Raw genomic sequence first — 6683 nt, forward strand, 5'->3', positions numbered from 1 at the left:
CCCAGGTCAAATTAGGTAATATCTTATATGATAAATGCAGAGACATAAAATAGTCATGTAATCAAATGGATCTGTTATCACATCAATGTGGTTGTTTCCTCCAAAGCTAAAGATCATATTCTATACATATCTACTTACTCTCTGTGACTCTTAGCCATGTCCTCCCTTAAGTTCTTTACAGCAATACCTCAAATGGTGAAGAACTTCCCATATTCTTGCCTATCTTCTTTCTTAGTTGTATTTTTAGGATATCCTTTATTCTGGTCTCCCTTCATATTTTCTTGTGTTGTATTACAAACACACTATGTGCCTCTCTAGTCCCCTCTAAATGATACTAATTTTTAATTCTGTGAAGACTATAGTGCATTATGACTCACAGACAAATAACAATACTACATTAGTAGAATTTTTGTTAATCAAAATATCAGCCTTTGTTTCAGGAAAATGTTTAGGATCATTAATGGAGCTCTGTGATTTTCAAAATACAACCCAACTTACTTTTCTTCTGCTTAATTTGGGGTCCGAATCATTTGCTGTTTAAGTATCTACCCAAGTTATCTGTAAAAATACTGATTAGTGAGTGAGCTCTATGGACTGTCATTCAACTGCATATAATAATCTGGTAAATGGACATTCTGCATCCACTTCATTTTCCCTGGGGTGGGTAGTTAAACCGAAGATTTTGAGTCATCATGAATGTTTTTTAGAGGCTATACTATGTTCTGAAGCTTGAAGTGACCATCATATTTGTAAACAGAAGTATCTTGATAACCTAACAATCTATAACTTAAGTGACTTGTCCAGGGTCATACAGCTAGTAAGGGCCTGAGGCAGATTTGAATTTAGGACTTCCTGACTCCAAGTTAATGTTTACAGATTAATATGATTCAAGGTATATATATATATATACATACATATATATATACATACATATATATATATATACACACACACATATATACATGTAAATATATATATACATGCATGTACAAGTATATATGTATATATACACACATATATACACATAAATATGTATATATACACATATGTACAAATATATATGTATATATACACACACATATACAGGTATATGTATATATACACATATAGGTATATATATGTGTATATATACACACACATATACAGGTATATGTATATATACACATATAGGTATATATATGCACACATATATATAGGTATGTGTGTGTGTGTATACACACACACACACACACACAGATGAAAGAAGAGATCTAGGCTTCTTGAATACACAGCTGGCTCTTTTTTGCTGCCAGAGGTCACTTCTGTCTTGACTGTCTTTGATCATTTCCTGCTAGCAGAGTTGTTGTTGTTCAGTTGTACCTGACTCTTTGTGACACCATTTGGGGTTTTCTTGGCAAAGACACTGGAGTTTGCCATTTCCTTATCCAGCTCATTTTACAGATGAGGAAATGGAGGCAAACAGGATTAAGTGACTTGCCCAGTATCACATGACTAATAAGCATTTGAAGCTAGATTTAAACTCAGGTTATCCTGACTTTGGGCATTGCACTCAATCCACTGTGACATTGGCGGAGTAGTTTTGCTGAAAAGTACATGACTGATGACAAAAGAAGAAGAGAGAAATTCTCTTTCCCCTATTCCTGCTGCCTTTGGCTGGAGATACAAGGGGAAAGACAAAGAGGGATCTTTCTCATAAGTGGAGTTCTTTCCTTATAAGTGATTCTCTTCTTACCATCAGAGGTTACACTTCTCAGAGTAGTCTCGGGCTTCTACTGAGTGGGTCTTGATATTTTTTAAGGGCCACTAGGGGATTGTTTAATCCTTCTGACTATTTGGCTAGCTGACCTCTAATTCCTTCTGATTTAATTAAAGACTTGTCCATATTTCTTAAAGAAATAACAAGGCTGCCCTCTAATTCCGTCAAGGTGGATTAACAAATTTCTTTAATTTAGTTTAATATTCAACACATTGCTGGAGGGGTCAGCAAAATGTTGGAGTACCAGGATGCAGTACAGCCCAAGTCTCTCTTTTAAATTATTCCAACAAAGATCGAAGAAAAGCGCCTTACAGAATAACGAATGGGAAATCCAGGTTAAAACATACTAGTTCATATTGCAAACTCAAGATCACACATTCAGCCCACGGGCAAGCAAACAGGATATGGGCCTTGACCAGATCTGGACCAGAAGCTCTATCTCACTGACCCAGAGAGCAAGATTGAGGATTCAGCCCAGAGGTGAGTGACTAGTACAGCTACTAGAGGCCACATTCTGAACCATAGCCGTGTATTGGATTCAACCCACAGGCCAGTAACCAGGGCAGGGTCTATAGAAAAGAGGTTGGCCCATAGTTTCCAAGCTCTGAACCCCAATGCAGTACCTCAGATTCAGCACACAGATCTTGGCAGATGCCTGCAGCTGAGTCACAAGGGCAGAGACTACAGGTTAATTATTAAGCCTACAGAACCTCTGAGAAAGCTAACAGAGGCTGGCCCAGCAACAATCTACTGGATCTCCAACCATGGGCAAGCCTAGTAGTTGTGTTTCTTAGACATAAACTAGGTTTTGTAGCCTGTAAAACTAAGGCCAGGAGGATGTTGCTCTTATGTGACTTAGATCAGCCTGCCTATGATCAGCTGAAAGACTGCAGCTTCATGGTCTGAGCTGTTCCTGAGTTCTTGAAGAATATGGTATTTCTTATCTGCAGGAAACTGTGGCAGGACCCCAGATAGTGAGTATTAAAATACCTATACCCATATGCATATAGCCATCTCTCTCTCTCTCTCTCTCTCTCTCTCTCTCTCTCTCTCTTCTCTCTCCTCTCTCTGTATGTGTGTATCTGTCAGGCATCTATCTCTATATATTTTAAGATGGGCAGATAAGGACCATACAAGGGCCCAAAATTTCCTCCAGTAATGTAAAGAGTTGAGTCCTAACAAAAAGTCCCAAATCAGAAAGTAAGGCTGGAAGAATGAATTTTTAAAAGATAGTCATGATAAAGAACTATTTTGGAGCCTGAGATGCGTAAGAAATAATCTTGGAAGAATAGAATAACTCCAAAACATCTATAACCACAGTCTCAAATAAAAAACACAGTTTGGTTATAGGGTCAACTAAAATGACCGGAAGAAATTAAAAGTTTGACTTTCTTTTTTAAAATAAATTATGTTGTAAAGTAAATGAGAACTCTGGAGGAAAGAACTGGAAAGAGAATCAACAACTAAGCACAAGAAAACTTATTCAAGAAACAGTGTCTTTGAAAATAGAATGGATCAAAGTGAAGTTAATGATCCCATGAGTCAAGAAGAAATAAAACAAAATCAAAAGGCAAAAAAAAACCAGGAGAAAATATAAAAGTCAAAAACAACCAACCTGGAAAACAGGTTAGTGAGAGAGAATTTAAGAATCGCTGGGAAACCTGAAGGCGATTCCAAAAAAAAATGAGCCTGGGTATCATGTTTCAAGAAATCATATATGAAAACTGGCCACTAGTTACCTTCAGAAAAAAAAATCTCAAAATAAAAATTCTCAGGAATGCCATAGCCCTACTTCATAAGTTTCAGGTCAAAGAGAAATTACTAGAAGCAGACATAAAAGAAATACTTGCAGTTACAGAGATCACATAAGATTTAACAGCTACTACTTAAAAGGAACAAAAATAAAGGCAGTTGCCTTTATGGAATATCATAGGGCAAATGATATATCTTTACCAAGAAAAACTGAATATAATCTTACAGGAGAAAATGAATTTTAATGAAATAGAGGATTTCCAAGAATTCCTGATAAATAGAAGAAAGTTGAAAGTTGTAAATATACATAGAGGAGTCAAAAGAAACATAAAAAGGTAAATACAAATGAACAGTAAGAAAAGACTGCAAGTTTGAAGTATGTACATTCTAAAAGAGGGAAGATAATATGTGTTACTTGAGAATACTAATGCCATCAGAGACAACAAAGTGAGATTTTGATAATACAAAGGACTAAAGAGTGCTTTTTAAAAAAATAAATCTGTTGTTTATTTTTAGCATTCTTTTTTTGAAATTTGAGTTTCAAGTTGTCTCCCTCCCTCCTGCCCTTTCCCTATCCACTGAGAAAAACTCAAAATGGGTATGAGATTTAAACATAAAAGGTAATATCATAAGCAAATTAAAGGAGCATGGTAAAAAATTTCCTGTCAGATCTATTAATGGGAAAGAGATCATGACCAAATAAGAGGTTTATAGGAGGTAAAATGGATAATTTTGATTACATGAAATTAAAAAAAGATTTTGCACAAACAAAATCAGTGGAGCCAAAATTAGAAGAACAGGAAAGTAGAAGGAAAATATGCAATTTATATGATAAAGGATTCATTTCTTAAATATATACAGAACTAACACAAATTTATAAAAAAAATAAGACACTATGATGGCAGAGAAGACCAATACACAAACTCCAATGAAGACAATAATGTGAAAACAGCTGCAAGCAAAGCCTCAAAAGAAAAAAAATGCTAGTTGGTCAGAAGCCCAAGAATAATTCCTGGAACAGTTAAGAAGGAGATAAGAGTTGTAGAGGAAAAAATAGGAAAAGAAATGAGAGCAAGAAAATTAGGGAAAAGACTTAGTGGCTTGGTAAAAAATATATAAAAGGTCACTGAAGAAAAGAACACCTTAATTGAAGTTCATAGCCCTCCTCTTTTTTTAATCTCTCCATCTTTATAGTGTGGCCTATCTGTAGAAAGTTTCTTCTAAGAACAAAAGTGCCTAAGACATTGGATATTCTGTGTAATGTACTCTTTTTTAGCCCACCTGATCTCCATGGCAACATCTCTGGAGGGAACTCTGAAGAGGGTACTTAAAAAAAAAATCATGTGAGTGACACACAATATTTGCAATTAGATAAGGTATGAACAAAATAATGGACAATTAATGGCTATTAACATGAGTGTAATCCAGAACCATAGAAGAATTAGAGTACTAGGGAGCCTTAAACTTAATATAGTCCAACTTTCTAACTGTATAGGTAAAGAAACAGGCTACTTTGGCTGTTACTTAGAATTATATAGCTGTAGACTCTCAGTATTAGAAGGATTGGGCATCATCTACTCTAACCAGCTTTCTTCTGCATGAATCTGTTCTATGGCATCCAGTGTCTACTTGAACACTCTCAGTATGAGGGACTCATAATGTAGATGATATTTTTGAGTAGCTAGAATGGTTAGCCAAGCTTTCCTTATGATGAGTTTAACTCTTCCTCTAGAACATCTACACATTGATACAGTTCTGACCTCTGGAGCCATGTATCATACATGTAATTCTACTTACATTTTATAGCCCTTCAAATATTTGAGCCCCCTAAATTTTCTCATCTTCATTCTAAATTCATAAAACTGATCTTCATATGGCATAATTTCAAATTGCCCTTACCCTCTTGCTTGATATTTCCTGAGTGTGCTAAATGAACACAACACTCCAAATTTCATTAGACTATCATGGAGTATACTTACATAACTTTATGTAATGTTAGTTTTTTTGGAAGCTACATCATGCCATAAATTCATATTTTAGCTGTAGTCAACTGTATACTGGTCTTCTCATGTAACCTGTTGTCACTTAATGTGTCAGGGCTGTTTTCTGGATCACATGAGAAACAAGATGGAGGACTAGACATTTTCTCTGACCCCTATGAACTCTAAAACCTCTTCAAAACAGAAGTTATGCACCAAGGACCAAGCGAAGCATCATCAGTGGTCTTCAAGGTCTAGGACACCCAGAATCCAAAAGAAGGTTAAAAATCTCATGAACTGATACCTACCTGAAGCTCCCTCAGCATCTCTTCCCTATCTTTCATGGAAGTCCAGTCCTCCCTCCCTCTTTTCAGTGCTGTGGAGACTATTTCCATGCTGCAGAAGTTTGCTCAAGCTGCAACAGCTAGCCAGCAGATCGGCAGCACTTCAGGAGCAAAAGCCCTCTGGGGACCATGACAGAAAAATAATGCTGCAACAGACAACCCCATAGCATCAGTGCTCCGAAGTTCTGAACTGCAGATTCCAAGTCAGAAAACTATGTAGTACCAGCAGTATAAGCTCTGAACTGCTAGTAGAAGGGCAAACAAACCCCTAGCATAAGTGCTGCAACATTCTAAACTGCTGAGCTGGGGCAGATGATCCTGTAGCACCACTTCTGTAGCTCTCTAGACTGCAGGTGCATCAGAGAACTGAAGAACTGAGGGAGTGGGACAGGACACTGGTATAAAACAAAATGAACATTAAGGGAAAAAGTGGGAGGGAGAGACTGAAATTGCAAAGATCATAGGAAGAGGAAAACTCAAAGACCTTGCATATAAGTAGATAAAGCAACAGGGAAAACAATGACATAAGAAGCTAATAAGGCCTCAAAATCTAGTAAATGAGTTCAAATATCTATGAATAAATACTACAAAGGAAAATGATCCAACGCTGGATAAGACAGGGGAGCATATGAAATTTGAGGAGAATATGAAACCAAAATATGTTGTTCCTAAGTTAATACAAAGAGAAATGAGAATTATGAGTTGAATTTATGGCCTGTACAGCAAAAATAATGGGCAGAATAAAAAGTGGATTCTTCAGTGGCAAGTCTCACCAAAAAATTAGAACAATAGATTAATAAGGCCAAAATGCAATGAAACACAATCCAAAAGAAGAGAAGTGAACAAAAAAAA

The sequence above is a fragment of the Phascolarctos cinereus genome, unplaced genomic scaffold (assembly GCF_003287225.1).
Source record: "Phascolarctos cinereus isolate Bilbo 61053 unplaced genomic scaffold, phaCin_HiC Scaffold_4;HRSCAF=312, whole genome shotgun sequence".
Taxonomy (NCBI): Eukaryota; Metazoa; Chordata; class Mammalia; order Diprotodontia; family Phascolarctidae; genus Phascolarctos; species Phascolarctos cinereus.